The sequence below is a fragment of the Schistocerca cancellata genome, chromosome 2 (assembly GCF_023864275.1).
Source record: "Schistocerca cancellata isolate TAMUIC-IGC-003103 chromosome 2, iqSchCanc2.1, whole genome shotgun sequence".
Classification (NCBI taxonomy): domain Eukaryota; kingdom Metazoa; phylum Arthropoda; class Insecta; order Orthoptera; family Acrididae; genus Schistocerca; species Schistocerca cancellata.
Genome location: NC_064627.1, coordinates 164,421,446 through 164,448,249, shown reverse-complemented (window position 1 = coordinate 164,448,249; position 26,804 = coordinate 164,421,446). Strand labels below are relative to the sequence as shown.

The window sequence follows — 26,804 nt, the reverse complement described above, 5'->3', positions numbered from 1 at the left end:
GACATATTCTGAGGCATCAAGGGTTCACAAATTTAGCATTGGAGGGCAGCGTGGAGGGTAAAAATCGTAGAGGGAGACCAAGAGATGAATACACTTAGCAGATTCAGAAGGATGTAGGTTGCAGTAGGTACTGGGAGATGAAGAAGCTTGCACAGGATAGAGTAGCATGGAGAGCTGCATCAAACCAGTCTCAGGACTGAAGACCACAACAACAACAACAACAACAACAACAACAATAATAATAATTTATAGGTAACAGAAATGATATTCTTGTTTTCTAATCTTGACATAACAAACATAAGAAAAATCATTTTAACAAAACACAGTGTTCCCTCAGACCTGTTTTTCTGTTCATGGAATACTGTTTCAAAAATAATACAACACAGACATTTAAATGAACCAAAATTAGTGGTTTACATGAAATAGCTAAGGTGATGAACTAGCAACAATAATAAAGGAGACAAAATCAGAAAATAAACATGAAGTCTATTCCTGTGATTCTTCCATGTTTTCCTCATTTTTCTGAATCATTAGCAGCATTGAGTCCTTGATATAATGTGTGATACCTGGGAGGTATAATACCCTTGTTACATAAATCTAAAAGATCTTTTCTCTTTTCTTTACTTGTGCAGAGAGGACTCTCATATGCTAGGCACAGAGTATTGTCTTCAGGTCCTGAATTCGAAGAATTTCGTAGGCCAGGTCATTTCTTTGTGTGCAAAACTTGAAAGTCAAGATCATCGTTGGAAAGTTTGAAAAACATGTCAGACTGATCTTTTCTATATTGCATCCAAAGAATCTTAAGCTATTTTACAGTTTGTCCATTCTCAGCAGTTTTCCTATTCTGAATATTTTTTTCTGAAGCTGGTTGAAATCTAAAATTTGAGTGTTGTCCATTTCTGTTACTCTGTACTTGTTGGAAGTCATTCTTACAATTGTATACCAGCCAGTGGGATTGAAAACATCCACATGTTTACTTTATCTTTTGATGCTCGCATGCACTGATTCTACTTCCATTTGTGTGTGTCCTGGCTCAAAAAAGCATTGGTCGATAGTTGGAATGTCCATTGTATTTACTGCATGCAAAAACCTAGTGCTCTTGTTGGCATTCCTGTTCTGGCCCCCACATGTATCAGAAAACAAGGTTATTGGTTATCCTTATGCATGATTTTTCAAAAAATACCACAAATATGAAGCCATCTCTATGGACCCCCTTTTTGCTGTTATCTCGTCCCACATTTAGCAGTCAGTTTTGTTGTCTCCTACATTAAGAACTGTGAGTTTGCACACGGAGAGCATTCTTTTATAGAATACTGCCTTTGCATTCACTTTAGGGCAGCAAAGCACAACTTGTAAGTCAAATTCTGGCACTTTCTTTCTTAATGTTCTTAAATTCCTGTGCCATTTCTTTCCTTTACAGGTGCTCTTCCTGATCCCTTTTAAAATCTTTGCCTTCCTTTTTCTCAGTTGAAAGGTGTGAAAACTTTAAACATTTATCACACATATCTTTTCATCGCCTGTGGAATTTCAGATTAAATTCCTTTGTGAATATCTTCCTATACAGCCATAATTTCTTGTTTATCTGTCCTTCCTCACAGTGTTGTTCCTGATGTAACTCATACATTATCTTAATACTCATCAGCAGGTAAATAATCTGCTATACACTCTTTCCTCTTGTAATGAGAAGGAAGGGTAGAAAAACACTTACTGTGTTTCCTTATAGCCTCTTTACTTTCTTCGGATCTCTTTATACCTGGCTCATGACATCCTCTTTGCTCTTTCTCAATTACATGATGGTCATCTCTCTTTTTTTTTTTAATAGTATTTCTTACAAAGGTTTTAGAAATGTCAAATATCTTGAGATAGAATTTCTTGGTCCTCTTCCTTCGTGAGTTATCCAATTTTGTCCTCACACTTCGTTTCTCTTCTTGTTCCACTAACTTGTTTAGGTACTGCCTTCGTAGCTCAACTGACCCAAGACCCCAATAGGCTCAATGGATATTTTGTCTGTCTTGCTCAGTAAACTTACTGATGCACTGTCGTGGACATTTAGAGCAATCTTTTGGCTTCACATTTCTTGCAGAACTTTGGAATTCTTCATAGAAATATATGCCCTACCATGCTGTCGTTTGAGTTTTCTTTGATTTCGTTTTCCATTCCTCTTTATCCGCTACCCTTTTTCATTTTTTTGTTTTGTTACTATTCTCAGTACCAGTATTGTCATCTGCAGTTTCCCCTTCCTGATGGTGATGATTTACTTGTGCATTAGTTGCATCCTCATCAGTTTTTGTGACATTCTGTACAGGAGATGTTCCATGTTCAGTACTGCTGTCTGTAACAATAACATGACTGGTATTCAGAGGATGGGAAAAGAAAATTAACTGGAATTGCTATAGTGTCTAGTAATTATTTGGCTACTCGCCAGAATCTGTAGTGTTGTCCAGTTCATTAGAAGGATCATCATCTTTATCTGAACCAATGAATGTCCTGACCATCTCCACATCACGTTTTTCCTCAGTTATGAATATTATCAATAATAATAATAATAATAATAATAATAATAATAATAATGACAACAGCAGTAATAGCAATAATAATAATAATGACAACAGCTGTAATAATAATAGTAGTAGTAATAATAATAATAATAATAATAATAATAATAATAATAATAATAATAATCCCCGTGGAGGCCCGGGAAAAGAATAGGCCTCCGGTATGTTCTGCCAGTCGTAAAAGGCGACGAAAAGAACAAACCACTAATAGGGCTAACCCCCCTTTTAGTGTGATTACTTGGTTCAGGACAGAACTAAAGAAGCCTCGGACAAGTGCCGTCATGGTCGGGGACGACGCTTGAACCCTATATCCACCCACAATGGTAACGACACTGCTAGCCAACTGGAAAATGATTTAAATCCAAATAGAGGTGTTTTGCAGGATATGCTTCCTGCAACCATCCTAGAAGGAAAACAAAGACAGAGGATGAGATGGTCAGATGAAGTTAATCGACACCTCATGTTCTGTTATTACCAAGCAACAAACCTAGGAACCAACACAACTGGATACAGATCACAAGTATACACAACATTTATTACCAGATACCCAGAATGAAAATTAAAATTTTTAACAGAACAACGACTAGCTGATCAGATCCGTGTAACAATCAAAAATAACAGGATACCCCAGCCAGAATTAGAAAACATCAAACAATAAGTACAACAAATACTAGAACAAAATAATGTACAATCAGAAGAAGAAAATACAGTAACGGACTCAATCATCCCAGAGAAAACAAACAAAGAACAAAACGCGTCAATTAAACAATCAGAGGAAAACGACATCTTAAGACAGCCACCAGAACAAGCACAAATAGAACACGAAGTGACACACATGTTAGATATAGAAGAAAAATTTCAGCTGACATATATAGAATACAAAGACACAAATACAGACATTAGACCATTCTTGCATAGACCACCAAATAACCCACAAGTCGAAACAACAATGACAACTATCAACACAATCATACACAACAAAATAAATGAAAACACAACTATGGAAGAGTTACAACTACTGGTTTATGTAGGAGCACTCACTACACTAAATATACACACTAGGCAGAGATCAGAACCAACCAACACACAGAAGAAACCCACAAAACCAGCATGGCAACACAGGCTACAGATCAGAATAGAAAAACTGAGAAAAGACATCGGACAGCTAACACAATTTATAAGAAATGAAATATCAGACAAAAAACGAAAAAGGTTAGGTAAAATCTCACAACAAGAAGCAATAGAGCAATTAGATGAAAAAAAGCAGAAATTGCAAGCATTGGCCAAACGACTTAGAAGATACAAAAAAAGTGAAAATAGAAGGAAACAAAACCAGACATTCATCACAAACCAAAAGAGATTTTACCAGACAATAGATAACACACACATTAAAATAGACAATCCACCAAACATAACAGACATGGAACACTTCTGGAGCAACATATGGTCAAACCCGGTACAACATAACAGGCATGCACGGTGGATACAAGCAGAAACAGACACATACAAGATGATACCACAAATGCCTGAAGTGATAATTTTGCAACATGAAGTCACCCGAGCAATTAATTCTACACACAATTGGAAAGCCCCTGGAAATGATAAAATAGCAAATTACTGGCTAAAGAAGTTCACCTCAACGCATTCACATCTAACTAAATTATTTAACAGTTACATTGCAGACCCATACACAGTCCCTGATACGCTTACACAAGGAATAACTTATCTGAAACCTAAAGATCAAGCAGACACAGCAAACCCAGCTAAATATCGCCCCATAACATGCCTACCAACAATATACAAAATATTAACTTCAGTCATCACACAGAAATTAATGACACATACAACACAGAACAAAATTATAAATGAAGAACAAAAAGGCTGCTGCAAAGGAGCACGAGGATGTAAAGAGCAACTGATAATAGATACAGAGGTGACATATCAAGCTAAAACTAAACAAAAAGGTCCCTACTGATTACCAAAAAGCCTTTGATAGTGTACCCCACTCATGGTTACTACAGATATTGGAAATATACAAAGTAGATCCTAAATTGATACAGTTTCTAAACATAGTAATGAAAAACTGGAAAACCACACTTAATATCCAAACAAATTCAGATAACATCACATCACAGCCAATACAGATTAAGCGTGGAATATACCAAGGAGACTCATTAAGTCCTTTCTGGTTCTGTCTTGCTCTGAACCCACTATCCAACATGCTAAATAATACAAATTATGGATACAATATTACTGGAACATACCCACACAAAATCACACATTTGCTATACATGGATGATCTAAAACTACTGGCAGCAACAAATCAACAACTCAACCAATTACTAAAGATAACAGAAGTATTCAGCAATGATATAAATATGGCTTTTGGAACATACAAATGTAAGAAAAATAGCATAGTCAAGGGAAAACACACTAAACAAGAAGATTACATATTGGATAACCACAGCGACTGCATAGAAGCGATGGAAAAAACAGATACCTATAAATATCTAGGATACAGACAAAAAATAGGAATAGATAATACAAATATTAAAGAAGAACTAAAAGAAAAATATAGACAAAGACTAACAAAAATACTGAAAACAGAATTGACAGCAAGAAACAAGACAAAAGCTATAAATACTTATGCTATACCAGTATTGACCTACTCATTTGGAGTAGTGAAATGGAGTGACACAGACCTAGAAGCACTCAATACACTTACACGATCACAATGCCACAAATATAGAATACATCACATACATTCAGCAACAGAAAGATTCACATTAAGCAGAAAGGAAGGTGGAAGGGGATTTATAGATATAAAAAACCTACATTATGGACAGGTAGACAATTTAAGAAAATTCTTTCTAGAACGAGCAGAAACTAGCAAAATACACAAAGCAATCACTCATATAAATACATCAGCTACACCATTGCAATTTCATAACCACTTCTACAACCCTTTAGATCACATAACATCAACAGATACAAAGAAAGTAAATTGGAAAAAGAAAACACTACATGGCAAGCACCCATATCATCTAACACAGCCACACATAGATCAAGACGCATCCAACACATGGCTAAGAAAAGGCAATATATACAGTGAGACGGAAGGATTCATGATTGCAATACAGGATCAAACAATAAACACCAGATATTACATCAAGCATATTATTAAAGATCCCAATACCACAACAGATAAATGCAGACTTTGCAAACAACAAATAGAAACAGTAGATCACATCACAAGCGGATGTACAATACTAGCAAATACAGAATACCCCAGAAGACATGACAATGTAGCAAAAATAATACATCAACAACTTGCCATAAAACATAAACTAATAAAACAACACGTTCCCACATACAAGTACACACCACAAAATGTACTGGAGAATGATGAATACAAATTATACTGGAACAGAACGATTATAACAGATAAAACAACACCACATAACAAACCTGACATCATACTCACCAATAAAAAGAAGAAATTAACACAACTAATTGAAATATCCATACCCAACACAACAAATATACAGAAGAAAACAGGAGAAAAAATTGAAAAATACATCCAACTGGCTGAGGAAGTCAAGGACATGTGGCATCAGGATAAAGTCAACATTATACCAATTATATTATCAACTACAGGAGTCATACCTCACAATATCCACCAGTACATCAATGCAATACAGCTACATCCAAACATATATATACAACTACAAAAATCTGTAATTATTGATACATGTTCAATGACCCGAAAGTTCCTAAATGCAATATAACATATACCATACAGTTACAAGGAAGTCACGCTTGACCGAGGTCCGCGTCACGTTCCATTTTTAACCAGACTTAAGTCTGAGGAAAAAAAAGATAATAATAATAATAATAATAGTACTTACTACCGAAATATATACTCTAAGAAACAGTTTCTATTGAAATTCCATTAAATTCTGTTTCTTCTTGAGGCACATTTGACCCATCCTTCTTCCTCTGTATTCCATAGCGCTCCTACTTTCTTGTAAACCCATTCACAACTGCAACAATATTTATCTTTCTTTCCAGGAAGTAGCATTTCATTGTTGTCACACAGTGACAGCGACAATGCTGCTAAAGAGAAGCAGCAGGAAAAGCAACTTCTAACAGTTCTGTTAGGATCAGAGAAACATAAGAGCTGTTCCGTTTCACAAATTAACACTGCGTCCAGTAGTCTAAAGACGGATCAGCTCTTCCGTCTGTTTGATTCTTACTATTTTTTGTGAAATGTAGATATGTTAACAACTAAAATGGAAACCACATAAGATAGAGTTATGCTTGTTTGATTGTGACATAGGTCTTGATTTCTTGTACCTTATGGTACCAACAACTCAAAAGTGGCAAAAATGTAGTTACGTCTGTCTGATCCTAAATGGGCGAGTTGCTAAATTCCTTTATGTCATAAAATAAGTGGGCTACTAACTAGTCGTGTAGTGTTTGTTGAATGCTCATTCTGGTAAATTTTGTAGAGCTTGTGAAAGCTTATTAGATAATTTTTTCCCCCTGAGTTCATAGCTGTTACGTGATTTCAAGCTGTTAAGTGATGGTATGGAGTATAAATGCATCTGTTGCTTCGTGTGTTGTGTGTTGTTTGTGTTGTGGTCTCCAGTCCAGAGACTGGTTTGGTGCAGCTCTCCATGCTACTCTATCCTCTCCATGTACCTACTGCAACCTGCATCCTTCTGAATCTGCCTAGTGTATTCATCTCTCAGTCTCCCTCTACAATTTTTACCTTCCACACTGCCCTCCAATACTAAACTGGTGATCCCTTGATGCCTCAGAACATGTCCTACCAACTGATCCCTTCTTCTAGTTAAGTTGTGCCACAAATTCCATCAAGTTATACCACAAATTCCTCTTCTCCCCAATTCTGTTCATTATCTTCTCATTAGTTACATTATCTATCCATCTAATCTCCAGCACTCTTCTCTAGCACCACATTTCGAAAGCTTATGTTCTCTTCTTGTCTAAACTGTTTATTGTCCATGTGTCACTTCCATACATGGCTGCACTCCATACAAAAACTTTCAGAAACGACTTCCTAACACTTAAGTCTATATTTGATGTTAGCACATTTCTCTTCTTCAGAAACGCTTTCCTTGCCATTGCCAGTCTACATTTTATATCCTCTCTACTTCCAACATCACCAGTTATTTTGCTCCCCAAATAGCAAAACTCATCTACTACTTTTAAGTGTCTCATTTCCTAATCTAATTCCCTCAGCATCATCGGATTTAATTCGACCACTTTCCATTATCCTTATTTTGCTAGTGTTGATGTTCATCTTATGTCCTTTCAAGACACTGTCCATTCTGTTCCACTGCTCTTCCAGGTCGTTCACTGCCTCTGACAGAATTACAATGTCATTCGCAAACCTCAAAGTTTTATCTCTTCTCCATGGGTTTTAATTCTTACTCCGAATTTTTATTTTGTTTCCTTTACTGCTTGCTCAATATACAGATGAATAAAATCGGGGATAGGCTACAACCCTGTCTCACTCCCTTCCCAACCACTGCTTCCCTTTCATGCCCCTCGATTCTTATTACTGCCATCTGGTTTCTGAACAAATTGTAAATAGCCTTTCACCCCCTGTATTTGACTCCTGCTACCTTCAAAATTTGGAAGAGAGTATTCCAGTCAACATTGTAAAAAGCTTTCTCTAAGTCTCCAAATGCCAGAAATGTAGGTTTACCTCACCTTAATCTATGTTCTAAGATTAGTCGTAGGGTCAGTATTGCCTCAAGTGTTACAGCCCAGCTGATCTCCCCCGAGGTCGGCTTGTACTAGTTATTCCATTCGTCTGTAAAGAATTCATGTTAGTATTTTGCAGCCGTGACTTATTAAACTGATAGTTTGGTAATTTTCACATCTGTCAACACCTGCTTTCTTTGTAATTGGAATTATTATATTCTTCTTGAAGTCTGAGGGTATTTCGCATGTCTCGTACATCTTGCTCACCAGATGGTAGAGTTTTGTCAGGGCTTACTCTCCCAAGGCTATCAGTAGTTCTAATGGAATGTTGGCTACTGCCGGGGCCTTGTTTAGACTTAGGTCTTTCAGTGCCTTGTCAAATTCTTCACGCAGTATCATATCTCCATTTTCATCTTCATCTTCATCCTCTTCCATTTCCCTAATACTGTCCTCAAGTACATCGCCCTTATATAGACCCTCTATATACTCCTTCCATCTTTCTGCTTTGCCTTCTTTGCTTAGAACCGTTTTTCCATCTGAGCTCTTGATTTTCATACAAGTGTTTCTCTTCTCTCCAAAGGTCTCTATAATTTTCGTGTAGGCAGTATCTATCTTACCACTAGTGATATATGCCTCTACATCCTTACATTTGTTCTCTAGTCATCCCTGCTTAGCCGTTTTGCACATCCTATCAATCTCATTTTTGAGATGTTTGTGTTCCTTTTGACCTGCTTCATTTACTGCATTTTTTATGTTTTCTCCTTTCATCAATTAAATTCAGTATTTCTTCTGTTACCCAAGGATTTCTACTATCACTCGTGTTTTTACCTACTTGATCCTCTGCTGCCTTCACTATTTCATCTCTTAAAGCTACCCATTCTTCTTCTTTCCCCCATTCTTGTCAATCATTCCCTAAAGCTCTTTCTGTAACTCCCTACAAGCTTTGGTTCTTTGAGTTTATCCAGGTCCCATCTCCTTAAATTCCCACCTTTTTGCAGTTTCTTCAGTTTTAATCTACTGTTCATAACCAGTAGATAGTGGTCAGTCCACACCTGTCCCTGGAAATGTCTTACAGTTTAAAACCTGGTTCCTAAATCTCTATCTTATCATTATATAATCTATCTGAAACCTTCCAGTCTCCAGGCCTCTTCCATGTGTACAACCTTCTTTCATGATTCTTGAACCAGGTGTTAGATATGATTAAGTTACGCTCTGTGCAAAATTCCACCAGGTGATTTCCTCTTTCATTCCTGATCCCCTTCTCTTCCTTTTCCTACTATCAAATTCCAGTTACCCATGACTATTAAATTTTCGCCTCCCTTCACTATCTGAATAATTTCTTTTATCTCATCATACATTTCATCAATCTCTTCATCTGCAGAGCTAGTTGTCATATAAACTTGTGCCACAGTGGGTGGTGTGGGCTTCATGTCTATCTTTGCTACAATAATGTGTTCACTATGCTGTTCATCGTAGCTTCCTTGCACTCCATTTTTTTTTCCATTATTAAACCTACTCCAGCATTACCCTTATTTAATTTTGTATTTATAAACCTGTATTCACCTGACCAGAAGTCTTGTTCCTCCTGCCACTGAACTTCACTGATTTCCACTAAATCTAACTTTAACCTATCCATTTCCCTTTTTAAATTTTCTAACCTATCTGTTGGTTTAAGGGATCTGACATTCCACGCTCCGATGTGTAGAACGCCACTTTTCTTTCTCCTGATAACGACGTCCTCTGCCCGGAGATCCAACTGGGTGTGTATTTTACGTCCAGAATATTTTACCTGAGAAGATGCCATCATCATTTAACCACACAATAAAGCTGCAAGCCCTCGGGAAAAATTACAGCTGTACAAATAACTTATGGGTTTGCTGCCAGGTGATGTCGTCGAACACCGCCGATATTTCGACAGGAGCACACCCTGCCATTCTCAAGGCACAAATGCAAGGAAGAAGAAATGTTCAAGCAAATTTAATACCTCGGTTCACAGAGGAGAAACAAGAAAGACACCACAACAGAACATGTGTCAACACAAACAAAGATAACCAACATCAGAAATATCGATAGTTACTATTAATCAACAAGTGAGGTAGCAGTAATTCTGTCCCTCTGTTTTTTGATGAGAGACAGACCCGGATTCCAAGCAGCATTTAAACAAAATCCACCATCTCTGTTAATAAGGTTGCTTGATAGTCTGATTTCAACAGCTTCCTTAATAAGACTATCCCAATAGCTGGTCGTGCAAGCCAAAATCTCCGTGTTGTTGTATTCTGTAGGATGACCGGTGTCAAGGCAATGTTCTGCAATAGCAGATTTGCTCGGCTGTTGTAAGCGTGTGTGACGCTTATGTTCAGTACACCGGTCTTCCACAGTCTTGATTGTCTGACCAATATATGACATGCCACAACTGCAAGGAATACAATAGACCCCAGCCTTATGCAAACCAAGATCATCTTTTACAGACGCCAACAGGGCCTTAATCTTAGAAGGTGGTCGAAAAACACATTTCACATCATATTTCTGCAAAATATGGCCAATCCTGTTGGAAATGCTTCCTGCGTAAGGCAAAAAGGCCGTAGACTTAGATGCCACTTCGTTGCTGTCATCACTCACCCATTGAACAGAAGGCCGATGGCGCAACGCACGTTTGATATGCCTCTCACTATAACCATTCTGACGAAAGGTGACTTCGAGATGTTATAGCTCAGCTGCCAAACTTTCAGGGTCTGAGATAACGTGGGCCCTGTGAACCAAGGTGCGAAGTACTCCTTCACGCTGAGGTGGATGGTGACAACTGTCAGCTCACAGATACAAGTCAGTGTGGGTGGGCTTCCTATAAACAGAATGTCCCAACGTACCATCAGTCTTCCTTTTGACCAACACATCAAGGAAGGGAAGGCATCCATTCTTTTCCACCTCCACAGTGAACTGAATTTTCGGGTGGATTGAATTCAGATGTTCCAAAAACCGGTTTAAATTCTCACTACCATGAGGCCAAACAACAAAAGTATCGTCTACATATCTGAAAAAAACACGCAGGTTTCAGGGTCGCTGACTCCAATGCACGTTCCTCAAAGTCCTCCATAAACAAATTGGCCACAATAGGTGACAACGGGCTTCCCATTGCAACTCCATCAGTCTGTTCGTAGTACTGACCATTGAATAAAAATTAAGTGGAAGTCAGCACATGTCGAAACAAATTTGTTAACTCGACACCAAACTTAACCTCAATTAGCTGCAATGAATCGGAGAGAGGAACGCGAGTGAAAAGAGAAACCGCATCAAAACTGACTAAAATATCAGAGTCATTCAAATGCAATCCCTGCAATCGACGTAAGAAATCTGCAGAGTTCTTAATGTGGTGTTCACACCTACCTACTAGTGGGCTCAACAAACTAGCAAGATGTTTAGCTACACGATATGTCGGAACACCAATATTAGAAACAATAGGCCTCAACGGGACAGCCTCTTTATGGACCTTAGGAAGGCCATATAATCTAGGTGGTACAGCACAGTAAGAATTAAGACTCTTGATAGTCTCCTGTGACAAAGAACTTTTCTTCAGGAGGTTATTTGTCTTTCTCTCAACACACTTAGTAGGGTCAGCACTGATTTTGCGATATGCCGAATCAGAAAGTAGACACTGCATCTTTTGAATGTAATCGTGCTTGTTCAACAAAACGGTGGCGTTTCCCTTGTCCGCAGGTAAAATAACAATATCAGGATCCATTCTAAGTTAACGTAAATCCGCCTCAGCTGCTGTAATGTTACACTTGGATGGACGGGCCCCAGTCAACACACAACAAGCTTCCCTCCTAACCTCTTCCGCAGCCTCGGAAGGTAGTTTATAAACAGCCTGTTTGATAAGAACTAATAAAATCAATGACCGGCAAACTCTTAGGCGTCGGTGCGAAGTTCAAACCTTTCCCCAGCACAAAGCTGCGTTGTCAAACTTTTTCTCTCTGTGATCAAGAGGTTGATCACAGAACGTCGAGAATTAGAATTAGACACTGAGCTAAGGAAACGTTCAAACTTCGCCGAATGACGAGCAGTTACAGATTGAAATTCCCAGTCAGACTGCGACCAAGAGGCACAGTCCATCCAATCCCAAGAAAATTCAGAAACATTAGACACCATCGTTAAATGAAGCTGAAATAATTCCTTAGAAACAAAATCTAATTGATGGCGATATAGTGGATCCTTTCGCGAACAAGAGCTATACCAGCACGTTGCTTGATGCGATTGGCGGCAGGAAAATTAATATGATGCACAACCATAGCAAACTTTGGAACCACACCATGATTTCGACACTTCAGGCCTGGATTTCTTCCACAACCATATGATCCAAGACTTGGACATTCCCCAGAGGCAACAGGTCCTCAAATCTTCAGTCACATTTGGCTCACAGGTGCTTTTCTGTCATAATGGCGAGACATTGTAATTATCCCTGACCTTAAGCCCAGGAAAAACCCAATGTCTCTAGACAGCTACCACCCAGTTAGCCTGACGAATGTAATTTGTAAACTGCTCGAAAGGATGATCAGCTTCAGATTATGTTGGGTACTCGAATCTCAGGGCCTTTTTCTCTGTATCAGTGTGGCTTCCGGACAGGGTGATCTCCAACTGACAATTTACTCATGGAATCAGCCATCGAACAGGCTTTTACTCATTGCCAGCACCTTGTTGTGGTCTTCTTTGACCAACATAAGGTGTGTGACATGGCTTGGCACCATCACGTTTTAGTTATCTTCCATGACTGGTGCTTCTGGGGTCCCCTTCTGATTTTTATGTGCAAGTTTCTATCCCACTGGCTCTTCCGGGTTAGAGTTGGCACTTCACTCAGCACCCCTCAGATTCAGGAGAATGGTATCCCACAGGTTTCTGTGCTAAGTGTCACACTTTTCCTCATTGCCATCAATGGGCTTGTGACCTCTGTTGGGCCTCTGGTTACCCTGGCATTGTACGTTGAAGATTTTTGCATCTGGTGCTGCTCTTACTCGGTAGGATCTGCTGAGCACCAGCTCCAAGGTGCCATCCGCCGGGCCTCTGCGTGCGTCACCGCCCATGGCTTCTAGTTATCTCCCTCCAAAATGCGGGTTATGCATTTCTGTCGTCGACCCACAGTACACCCCGACCCATAACTTTATTTAGGCAACCAGGTCCTTGATGTTGTAGCACAGTCCTGTTTCTGGGGCCTTATTTTTGAGAACAAGCTGACGTGGCTGCCCCACATTCGCCACCTAAAGACTATATTTATGTGGAAGCTTAATGCTCTCCGCCTCCTGGCCCACACATCTTGGGGTGCAGACTGTTTAACTCTTCTCCATATTTACCGTGCTCTGGTCTTGTACAGACTAGATTATGGTAGTCACGTTTATGGTTCAGCAGCTCCTTCCACTTTGAAACTCCTCCACCCTGTCCATCATTGTGAGGTGCATCTGGCTGTTTGTGCCTTTTGCACTAGCCCTGTTGATAGTCTCGTCACAGAAGCAGGGATTCCCCCTCTACACATCAGACGGAGCCAACTCCTTGTTTCTTACGCAATCGCCATTCACCAATTCTCTGACCATGCTGTGTACCCTGTGCTCTGTGCCAGTGAGGGGTGTCTTCATCCTAGCACCCGCCCGTGGGTGGGATTTCTGATTGATATGTGTCTCACTTCCCCCTGTCGGGATCTCCATCTTCACTCACTGAACTGCACCCCGTGTCTTTCCTCCCATAACCCCACCCACCCCACCCCCCAACCCCCACCCCCGCGCCCCTTGGATGGTGCCTAGACCACAGATTAGGACCGATCTGTTCCAGGGTCCTACGATCTCTGTCAGTCCTATTGTTTACTGATGTCTTGTATGAGCCATCCTTGCAGAGTTCCAGGGTGCCACCATCTTTTACACTGATGGTTCTAAGACAGTCCATAAGGTGGGATATGCTTTCACATTTCCTACTGGCTTCAAACTCCATTTATTGCCAGGATCATGTAGTGTGTTCACAGCAGAGCTTCTAGCCAGGGCCCTCCTTTTTGTTTCTCAGGCCTCCCTCCACAGTGTTTTAATTTGTTCAGACTGCATGAGCAGCCTGTAGGCTATTGACCGATGCTACTCTTGTCGCCCTTTGGTGTCTGCTATCCACGACCTCTCTGCCCTAGCGCATGCCTCCTGTTCAGTCACTCATCTTTCTCTGGGTCCCAAGGGATGTAGGCATGCCACGGAATGAATTGGCTGACCGTTTGGTTTGAGAAGCAGATATTTACCACTGCCCCCCCCCCCCCCCCCAATTTCCTTTCATGATTCCAGTTGCAGGCATCAAATGTCAAATCTCTCTTTGCCCAAAATTGGAATGCCATCTGGAGTGCTACTGCTCATAGTAATAAACTCCGCACAATCAAGGAGTCTACTGCAGTTTAGTGCTCTTCCTTCCGCTCCTCTCAGAAGGAGTCCACTGTTTTATGCTGTTTACACAATGGTCACACTCGGCTTACCCATTGTTTCCTCTTACGTAATGACCCACACCCACAATGTGATTGTGGAGCCAGACTGACGATATCTCACATATTGGTGGAATGTCCCCTTCTTTCGGCCCTTTTTGTTAAGTATGGTCTTCCCGATACCTTAAATTTAAAATTAGACAATCCATGGATGCTTGAACTGGCCCTCAGTATCCTCCGTGAAAGTGGTTTTTATTTCCGGATATAAGGTTCTAATTTAATCTTGGAGCAGGGGCAGGTTGGTTGTGGTTGGGACTTCTTTTACGGTCCTCTTGGTCTGTGACCCCATGACTGCCCCCTTTTTTCCAGTTTTTAGATTTGGTCTCACCTTTTATGCCTTTACTGTGTGTGATCAATGACCACTATTTTATAATTTGACCCCCCTGGGTTGATCTGTCCACTTTTAGCAGACAATCTTTCTTCTGTGAGTCACTTTGGAATTGTGGGACTGCTGACCTCGCCATTTGGTCACATAAACCCTCTCAATTAATCAGTCAATCAATACTTTAGAGAAAGCTGGGAATATAATTTTTTTTGAAAGTGAAACTGTTGTTGTTGTTGTGGTCTTCAGTCCTGAGACTGGTTTGATGCAGCTCTCCATGCTACTCTATCCTGTGCAAGCTTCTTCATCTCCCAGTATCTACTGCAACCTACATCCTTCTGAATCTGCTTAGTGTATTCATCTCTTGGTCTCCCTCTACGATTTTTACCCTCCACACTGCCCTCCAGTACTAAATTTGTGATCCCTTGATGCCTAAAAACATGTCCTACCAACCGATCCCTTCTTCTAGTCAAGTTGTGCCACAAACTTCTCTTCTCCCCAATCCTATTCAATACCTCCTCATTAGTTACGTGATCTACCCACCTTATCTTCAGCATTCTTCTGTAGCACCACATTTCGAAAGCTTCTATTCTCTTCTTGTCCAAACTATTTATTGTCCATGTTTCACTTCCATACATGGCTACACTCCATACAAATACTTTCAGAAACGACTTCCTGACACTTAAATCTATACTCGATGTTAACAAATTCCTCTTCTTGAGAAACGCTTTCCTTGCCATTGCCAGTCTACATTTTATATCCTCTCTACTTCGACCATCATCGGTTATTTTACTCCCTAAATAGCAAAACTCCTTTACTACTTTAAGTGTCTCATTTCCTAATCTAATTCCCTCAGCATCACCCGACTTAATTTGACTACATTCCATTATCCTCGTTTTGCTTTTGTTGATGTTCATCTTATATCCTCCTTTCAAGACACCATCCATTCCGTTCAACTGCTCTTCCAAGTCCTTTGCTGTCTCTGACAGAATTACAATGTAATCGGCGAACCTCAAAGTTTTTACTTCTTCTCCATGAATTTTAATACCTACTCCGAATTTTTCTTTTGTTTCCTTTACTGCTTGCTCAATATACAGATTGAATAACATCGGGGAGAGGCTACAACCCTGTCTTACTCCTTCCCCAACCACTGCTTCCCTTTCATGCCCCTCGACTCTTATAACTGCCATCTGGTTTCTGTACAAACTGTAAATAGCCTTTCGCTCCCTGTATTTTACCCCTGCCACCTTCAGAATTTGAAAGAGAGTATTCCAGTTAACATTGTCAAAAGCTTTCTCTAAGTCTACAAATGCTAGAAACGTAGGTTTGCCTTTTCTTAATCTTTCTTCCAAGATAAGTCGTAAGGTCAGTATTGCCTCACGTGTTCCAACATTTCTACGGAATCCAAACTGATCTTCCCCGAGGTCGGCTTCTACCAGTTTTTCCATTCGTCTGTAAAGAATTCGCGTTAGTATTTTGCAGCTGTGACTTATTAAACTGATAGTTCGGTAATTTTCACATCTGTGAAACTAATGAATTGATATTGGGTTTATAACAGCATTTCCCATGTCTTCAACTGATTTAATAAAAAATAATTGAATTTTTGGGGACAGATATTAATATTTTTGTTTCTTGCATCTTTTACAACTCTGTTTATTAGTTTCCATTTGGCTGTGCAACTATTAGTGGAATTCTTAATACTGCTGCAATTTTGTGTGTGTGTTTTTTGGTTTTTTCCCCCCCTTCAGTGATGGCTTTTTTATACTCATTCCTGCATCAACATAGGCTAATCTGGCATTGTCAGTCTTCAGACTGTGAAATATGTTGTACAACAATATAACTCGTGATTTTTGAAATTTCTCAGCTGTTCAGTATACCATGGATTTTGTTTATTTGGAGCCTTAATTTTGAAGCCTTTTTCAGTTATTTCGTATTTCTTTATGGGGATATTGTCATCAAATTCTATCAAAAATACTTTAAAAAACTCATCATTGGGGTGTTGTACCCTTTCAGATGAGCCCCCGACAACACAGGGATCACACTTCTGATGCCTGAGCAGCTAGCTCCCCACCAGATGTTTTGTACAGAAATGTATCAAATTACACTAAAACATTGATCATCTGATCCTGGCCACTCGTCAGATAGGTCTAGACATTTCATTGCAGACTCTTATGACACCACTGCTTTCCCTACCCTGGCTACCCTATAGAAAGAGGGACAAGACAGATACTTGGGAGTGTAGCAATTTATCCAATACTAAGTATGTACTCAAACTGCTGGAGTACCTTGACTGTGACAAAGTTGTTATTTTTTGTGGAACATATTGAAGATAAAGGTGGAGAAGCTGAGTCTTTGGGAAAAATATACCATGGATCACTATTGATTAAAGCCACCTCTGCTGCACAATCTACAGATCTTCAGGCATGTAGCTATCTAGGTGACATACCAGTGACCATTGCCTAGCACAAAATTTTGAGTATGGTCCATGGAATCATCTTTCAGAAGCCTTGTGCCCCAGACAGACGATGAGCTATGGGCTAATCTCGAGTGGCATACATGTTGCTCGACACATCCAAAAAAGTTCCAAGGATAATGGACCAGATACAGGCACCTTTATCTTGGTGTTTGAAGGAAATGTCCTGTTGGACATGATATACAGGCATGATGTGAACACTTAAGTCTCATCACCCATGAGGTGCTTCCTATGCGTACACTTCCATCATATGCTGCATGTTGGGCCCAAAATGTGGACACTGTGGACGATCTCTCCACTAAGGTAGCTCTTGTGAATAACCACCTTTGTGTGTGTCATTTACACAGATAGTCATCATCGACATTCATCATTTTGTCCAGTCTTCAAGAAAGAAAAGAAAATACAGGAATATAAATTGATTGAACTGCCTGTCATACACTGAGGCATGAGGAAAATGTGAACAGTCACATCGTGCTCAAATGATGACCAATTACATTAGTCAACAGCCATTTTGCATCTGGGATGTGATACATCAACTAGTATGTATTTTGGTGTGTAGAATCCGAATATACCTTTCAAAATGTTCTAGCACATGCCATTTTTGAGTGTTTAAAGGTTTTTTTTTATTTTTCATATTCAGTATTTTGCTTTTTGCTGTTCTTCTGTTTTGATGTTTAATGTTTGTTTTTGATTTGCAGAGGAGAGCTAGAAGATCTACAAATCGTCTGTAAATGGTTGGTGTGGTAATCCAGTGGTGTGAAAGAAATCCTCAGAGAGTGTTTCCTGTGAAAGATAGTGGAAACTTTTTGTGTTTAAAACTTACACTAATAAAAATGGCAACTAGTAAATCTCATTGTTGTCTAAACCACACTGACAACTTTTGTTGTGTGTGTGGGAAATTCACTCCAAAAGCCCAAAGAAAAACAACCACTGGTTTGGTTAATAAGGCATATAAATTGTATTTTGATTGTCCTGTTGGTGATGAATATAAAAATTTTGCACCTCATATTGCCTGTGTAACCTGTACTACAACCTTAACCAAGTGATTGAAAGGAAAACGCCGAGCCATGCCATTTGCTGTTCTGATGGTGTGGTGTGAGCCTAAAGACCATCATTCAGACTGTTATGTCTGTCTTAAAAATATTTCGGGACAGTCAGGCAAAACTAGACATAAAATAAAGTATCCAAATATATCTTCAGTGCATTTGCCTGTGCCCCATGATGAGGGGTTGCCTGTTCCTGTCTGTAACTTGAAAGCCACAGAACCACACACCATGTCAAGTGAATCAGAAAGTATTGAACATATAGAAGAGTACTGCCCTCAGTATCATGACACTTCTCCTCAGCTCTTTAATCAAAAGGAATTGAACAATTTGGTTTGTGATCTAAAACTTTTGAAACAGCAAGCTGAACTTTGGGGTTGAGACTGCAACAATGGAACCTTCTAGCTCCAGGGACAAAAATTTCCTGTTTCAGATCAAGAGGTGCTTCCTTCGCTCAGTATTTCGATATGCAGAATTCTCTGTGTGTATGTAGAGATGTCAATGGTCTGATGATGCAGCTAGGAGCACAACATAATCCATAGGAGTGGTGGCTATTTGTTGACTCCAGTAAAACCAGCTTGAAAGCAGTACTACTGCATAATGGCAATGAATTTCCATCGGTACCTTTGGCTTACGCAGTAGATGTGGAATAAACTTATGAAATCATGTCTTTGCTGCTACAGACAATCAAATATAAGGATCACGAATGGCAGCTTTGCTGTGATTTAAAAGTTGTTGCACTCCTTACAGGTTTACAGACTGGATTCATGAAATACTGCTGCTTTTTGTGCCTTTGGGCAGCCATGACACCAAGAACCACCGTACAATCAAAGAATCGCCTACAAGGAAGTCATATGTTCCTGGAAACATAAATGTGAACAATACCCCATTGGTTGAGCCCGATAAAATCATTTTGGCTCCCGTTCATATCAAGTTGGGCCTTATCAAAAACTTCGTAAAAGCTCTGGATAAAGAAGGTGAGGTCTTCAATCACTTAAAAGAAAAGTTTTCCAAGTTAAGTGAGGCAAAGTTGAAAGAAGGTATATTTGTTGGACCACTAATAAGAAAATTGCTGAAAAATCCAACCTTTGATACCAAATTCACAGCTATCCAATTAGTTGCTTGGTCTTCTTTTAGAGCAATTGTGAATGGCTTTTTGGGTAATAGAAAAGACAAAAACTATGTAACCATTGTGAATGATCTCATGGACAACTATAAGAGCATGGGGTGTAGAATGTTGCTTAAAATTCACTTTTTGCATTCTCACCTTGATTTCTTCCTGGAAAATTTGGGAGCCGTAAGTGATGAGCATGGTGTATGCTTTCAACAAGACATTCTTACCATGGTTATTAGAAACCTTTGATGATGGGTGACTACTTCTGGGGTCTTGTTAGGGAGAGTGATGAAACTGCAAACAAAAGAAGAGCTCTGTCGTCAAATTTTTCAAAAACCAAAGACGATTAAAGGTGAAAATATCCTCTGAACTAATTTGGACATTTTCTTGGCATCATGCCCGTATGTACATACAAAATAGTATTGATTTCTAATGTTCTGAATGTGTGTTTTTGTTTGACATAATTGTGTCAGTTTTCGCTATTACCGTTTTTTATTCTGCTGTGTATCTAGGAAATGTGACATCATAGAGAAAAACTGATTTTACCAGTGTATTCAGCACCCCAAAATTAGGTAAATCCACCCATTTACAAACCAGATGCAGGAAAAAAGTTTAAATTTCTGAACTAGTCAGAAGCAGCTTCCTCCTCCAGTGTGTACCAGTGACCGCACCCTCTTGGGGCCAACCTCTCCCTGGATTCGAGGACTGACACCAGCCGATGGCCGAAGGAACTGTGGCCTGTGTTGTCAAGGCTGCCTGCTCTTCATCCGTCCCCACACTCAGCATGGATGGGCCCTCACAAGAATCCAGATCGCCAAAGGCTGTGGAGGACGAGGAGGAGGAGAATGAGAATCAGGACAAGGCTACTCTGATGACAGTGGAGGGGACACATCCAACCCCCACCCCCAGCCTCCGTTGATGCAGTCAGACTTTGAACCAATGCTTATTTATGTGGTTCCATTCCCATCGGTTACAGGCACTGATCCTGGGGCATGACTGGTCCTTCTTCACACCTAAGTTTGATACGTATAATGTTATCATTCAGTGAAACTATAATGGATATTACTGTCACATGCCATAACTACAGCACCTTATTTTTTCCCCTTCTGCAATTTGTGTTTTTCTACAAGAAATGTGCTTCAGTGATGACCATTCATCAATGTTCTATAGTTATCAGAAATTCTGTCAGAACAGTGCTGGCCTCTCTCTGTCAGATTGCAAGATGACTCTTGACATACACACACACACACGTGTCAGTGGAACTGCTATTCCTCTTTCTACATCTACATTGATACTGTGCAAATCACACTTAAGTACCTGGCAGATGGTTCATCAAACCACCTGCACAATAATTCTCTATTATTCCAATATCGAACAGTGTGTGGGAAAAACGAACACCTATTTCTTTCCTTGTGAGCTCTTAATTACCTTATTTCATTATGATGATCATTTCTCCCTATGTAAGTTGGTGTCAAGAAAATATTTTCGAATTTGGAGGAGAAAGTTCGTGATTGAAATTTCATGAGAAGATTCCGCCACAACAAAAAACGCCTTTTTCATCAATGTTCTATAGTTATCAGAAATTCTGTCAGAACTGTGTTGGCCCCAAGAGGGCATTTGGAGGAGTATATAAATTGGTTCACACAGATGTCATCAGTGAGTGGATTCCCCTTGGAAACAATAGAGGTGCAGATGCAAATGACTTCAGCAATCACTATTTGCTCCAAGCAGGCCACTTACTTACACTGTGCTGACCACCTTAGCCCAACAACTCCCTCCCCCCTCCCCCTCTCTCTCTTTTTCTGCTACTTGGGTATTTAAGTGTGCACCACTCCCTGTCGGAGGGTAGGAGGTGGGGAGTATCACTGGCCTTCCAATTTATCGGCTTCTTACTGACCGTGCTCTGTGTCTCCTCAATGATGATACCCCTAACACCTCTACCCATTTCAGTGTCAGCCAAGGCACATTTTCAGCTATTGACCTAACAGTCTCTTTCCTTAATCTCATAGTTCCTCTACAGTGCTCACTACATGGCGCAGTTTGTGACAATGACCACTCTCTGGTGATGTGGGCCTCTTTCTTCCTTGCCACTGCCAGATGGGCTGACTATCACAGTAGATGCTTTGAAGCCAACTGGCAGTTGTACGCCTCTGCTGTTACCTTTACACTCTCTCTCCCTCTCTCTGTCAGATTGCAAGATGACTTGACACAATCACCTATGTCAGTGGACCTGCTATTCCCCTTTCTACATCTACATTGATACTGTGCAAATCACACTTAAGTGCCTGGCAGAGGGTTCATCAAACCACCTGCACAATAATTATCTATTATTCCAATATCGAATAGTGTGTGGGAAAACAAACACCTATGTCTTTCCTTTTGAGCTCTTATTTACCTTATTTCATTATGATGATCATTTCTCCCTATGTAAGTTGGTGTCAAGAAAATATTTTCACATTTGGAGGAGAAAGTTCGTGATTGAAATTTCATGAGAAGATTACGACACAACATAAAACGCATTTTTTTAATAATGTCCATGCCAAATTCTACATCATGTCAGTGTGGCACTCTCTCCCCTGTTTCGTGATAATACAAAACACGCTGCTCTTCTTTGAACTGTCTCAATATATGTCATTAACCCTGTCTGGTACGGATCCCAGAATGCACAGCAGTACTCCAAAAGAGGACAGTCAAGTGTAGTGTAGGCAGTCTCTTTAGCAGACCTGTTACATTTTCTAAGTGCTCTGTCAGTAAATTGCAGTCTCTGACTTGCCCTCCCCACAACATTTTGTGTGTGTTTCCAATTTAAATTATTCATAACTGTAATTGTTAGGTATTTAGTTGAATTTACAGCCTTTAGATTTGACTGATTTACCATGTAACTTAAGTTTAATGGATTCCTTTTAGCATTCATGTGGGTGACTGCACACTTTTCATTACTTAGGATCAATTGCCAATTTTTGCACCACACAGGTATCTTTTCTAAATTGTTTTGCAGTTTGCTTTGATCTTCTAATGAGTTTACTAGACAATAAATGACAGCATCATTTGCAAACAACCTAAGATGGCTACTTTCTACAGGTCCCCTCCATCACCAACCAGTGCCATGGTGGACCAGAAACATTGTAATAGCTGTTCAAGATAATTGAAGAGGCCTACAACATTTCAAGTGAAATCCTTTGCAAACCAACCTTACCTCTTTTAAGCTACTTCATGCTAAGGCTTGCCATCTAATTGAATACAGTAACAAGGGATGATGGGAGCACTATGCCTCCTTCTAGAGAATGTATGCCTCCTCATCCCAGGTGTGGGCCAAACTCTGTAGTCTTCTGGGCAGCCAATAATCCAGAACAGTGCCAGGTATCTTTCTTCGAGGTGGTCTTTGTACTGACAGCTTGGCTCTTGCTGAACACCTTGTTACCCACCTTGTGATGGCCTTGATGTCCTCTTCTTATGTGGCTGCCTTCCAGATGTGTAAGTGAAAACTTGAAGAGTCTCACTCTCCTTTTCACCTTGGCATGCTGAATTATACTGGGTCTCCAGTATAATTGGTCAGTGTTCAGAGATGTGACAGGAGTCATCATTTGAAGCTAAAAAGTGTAGTAAACATAAGCTCCAAAAAGCATACCTTAAGAGCTATGAGCACTAGTTCATTAGAACAGATGTGTTTCATAGTAGCAAAGATGAAAAAGTGCTCATAGCTCTTAAGGTGTGGTTCTCTGAATATTGACCGATCCTCCTGGGACCGCCTGGATAATGAAGCATTCTGGGGATTGGTCCAGACTGTTGCCTCATCTTATGATATGGCCCTGGGTCATGATTCTATTCACAGTCAGGTGATCCAACATCTGACTATTATTCAACAGGGTCTTCAGCTGTATTTGGAAACAAATGCTGTAGGCACTTTGAAACTTACAGGATGGGCTGACTCTGATGTCATGATGAGAGGCATCCATTTGTAACTGAGGCTGATACATTATTAAACAATGGGCAGACTGTAGGCAAGTTTCCAAAGTTAGAAATGTGGACCATTGAAAATGAAAGCACTTTCACTGCAACTAATTCAAACGATAAAAGATAAGCTATGGAATCTTCTACAAGACTGGCATAATAGGTAATCTTCCCGAGAAACATCTGGAGATCCTTACAGATCTGGGAAAGTGTATCTTTGATCTCCTTGACATAGCCCTCTGTGGGCTATAACCCTTCTTTACTAAGGACATATTGTAGATAAGTGACAGAAGATTGAAAAAATCAACATTTAGAAACACGACTCACGCCCGGTCTCACAGCTTTACTTCTGCCAGTATCTCGTCTCCTACCTTCCAAACTTTACAGAAGCTCTCCTCGCAGGAGAGCTTCTGTAAAGTTTGGAAGGTAGGAGGCGAGATACTGGCAGAATTAAAGCTGTGAGACCGGGCGTGAGTCGTGCTTCGGTAGCTCAGTTGGTAGAGCACTTGCCCGCGAAAGGCAAAGGTCCTGAGTTCGAGTCTCGGTCGGGCACACAGTTTTAATCTGCCAGGAAGTTTCATATCAGCGCACACTCCGCTGCAGAGTGAAAATCTCATTCTGGAAACATTTAGAAAAATTGCACTTGAGATGCTTTTCAGACATACCAGTGAATACCTGACTTGGATTGTGTAGATGTTCTTTTTTTGTACTGCCTATAACCAGGATGTCATCAAGGCAGTTGTCAAAATGGGGGTATATATGCTATAAGCTATTCTAAACATCCCTTGGAAAATAACAGGTGCACTTGTGATCTAGGACAGTAACCTCGTATACTGGTAAAGGCCAAATGTGTTTATAAGACTAAGATTTTCTTTGACTTCTCAGCCAGTGAGAGCTGTTTCAGTGGTGTGAAGTGAAGCAGTCAGGACTGCTTGACAGTAACCAAAAATGAAGCACAAATTATATGCAATACCTCTGGTAACTATGGATCTGACCTCTATTACAAGCGAGATAACAATTGACATCTTCATTTAAACTTTTTGCATACAACATGCCAAAAGCACACACAAATCTACACTTCTAATTCCTTCTTTGAAGCTCTGCTGCATAGCTTACCAAGTCTAATTTATGCTGTTACAAAAATTCTGGTGGAGCTGCAACCTTATGCATTTTAGTAGAAATACACTCCTGGAAATTGAAATAAGAACACCGTGAATTCATTGTCCCAGGAAGGGGAAACTTTATTGACACATTCCTGGGGTCAGATACATCACATGATCACACTGACAGAACCACAGGCACATAGACACAGGCAACAGAGCATGCACAATGTCGGCACTAGTACAGTGTATATCCACCTTTCGCAGCAATGCAGGCTGCTATTCTCCCATGGAGACGATCGTAGAGATGCTGGATGTAGTCCTGTGGAACGGCTTGCCATGCCATTTCCACCTGGCGCCTCAGTTGGACCAGCGTTCGTGCTGGACGTGCAGACCGCGTGAGACGACGCTTCATCCAGTCCCAAACATGCTCAATGGGGGACAGATCCGGAGATCTTGCTGGCCAGGGTAGTTGACTTACACCTTCTAGAGCACGTTGGGTGGCACGGGATACATGCGGACGTGCATTGTCCTGTTGGAACAGCAAGTTCCCTTGCCAGTCTAGGAATGGTAGAACGATGGGTTTGATGACGGTTTGGATGTACCGTGCACTATTCAGTGTCCCCTCGACGATCACCAGTGGTGTACGGCCAGTGTAGGAGATCGCTCCCCACACCATGATGCCGGGTGTTGGCCCTGTGTGCCTCGGTCGTATGCAGTCCTGATTGTGGCGCTCACCTGCACGGCGCCAAACACGCATACGACCATCATTGGCACCAAGGCAGAAGCGACTCTCATCGCTGAAGACGACACGTCTCCATTCGTCCCTCCATTCACGCCTGTCGCGACACCACTGGAGGCGGGCTGCACGATGTTGGGGCGTGAGCGGAAGACGGCCTAACGGTGTGCGGGACCGTAGCCCAGCTTCATGGAGACGGTTGCGAATGGTCCTCGCCGATACCCCAGGAGCAACAGTGTCCCTAATTTGCTGGGAAGTGGCAGTGCGGTCCCTTACGGCACTGCGTAGGATCCTACGGTCTTGGCGTGCATCCGTGCATCGCTGCGGTCCGGTCCCAGGTCGACGGGCACGTGCACCTTCCGCCGACCACTGGCGACAACATCGATGTACTGTGGAGACCTCATGCCCCACGTGTTGAGCAATTCGGCGGTACGTCCACCCGGCCTCCCGCATGCCCACTATACGCCCTCGCTCAAAGTCCGTCAACTGCACATACGGTGCACGTCCACGCTGTCGCGGCATGCTACCAGTGTTAAAGACTGCGATGGAGCTCCGTATGCCACGGCAAACTGGCTGACACTGACGGCGGCGGTGCACAAATGCTGCGCAGCTAGCGCCATTCGACGGCCAACACCGCGGTTCCTGGTGTGTCCGCTGTGCCGTGCGTGTGATCATTGCTTGTACAGCCCTCTCGCAGTGTCCGGAGCAAGTATGGTGGGTCTGACACACCGGTGTCAATGTGTTCTTTTTTCCATTTCCAGGAGTGTATATTCTGCTAACAAAGCATAAATGTCCAAAATCAATAACTGAAGGTTCCAAAAATGGGGCCAGTTTCTGCACATAATACAACTGAGGCTGCTGGATAGCAATATTGCCCTCTCCCATTTCAGGCACTGATGTGACTTGTCTGGTAACATAGTGTTAACCACTTCTGGTAAATGTCATTGTCCTCTAGGATATCATTAAACAGTTGGCAGGCTTGAATAGCTAGCAGGGCTTGCAGACAAAAGTGAAACTGGGCCAGCAGCCCCTTGATCTTAAATTGGCTGGCTAGTGGGCTTGCATTACCTGCGGGCCAGAGATGCTTTATGGTTTCCCATTCACAACGACCCTGCCAGATGTAGATGGAGTACAGCATATCAATAGTTAGCCATCATCTAGCAATATGTCCAGTGAGATAAGATTAAAAACCTCATTGTTGTGTGCCTAAACAAACATACTATAATTATGTGAAGGTATGCAATATGGTACTAGATTTAATTCATTTGATTAGAATGAGAGCCA

The 26,804-nt window shown here is 40.9% G+C and overlaps 1 protein-coding gene across 1 annotated transcript in view; it reads left to right on the top strand.

Moving 5' to 3' along the window:
* Positions 1 to 26,804, top strand: part of LOC126161456 (ER membrane protein complex subunit 5) — a 75,593-nt gene that overhangs the window by 9,266 nt on the left and 39,523 nt on the right. The window lies entirely within an intron of this gene.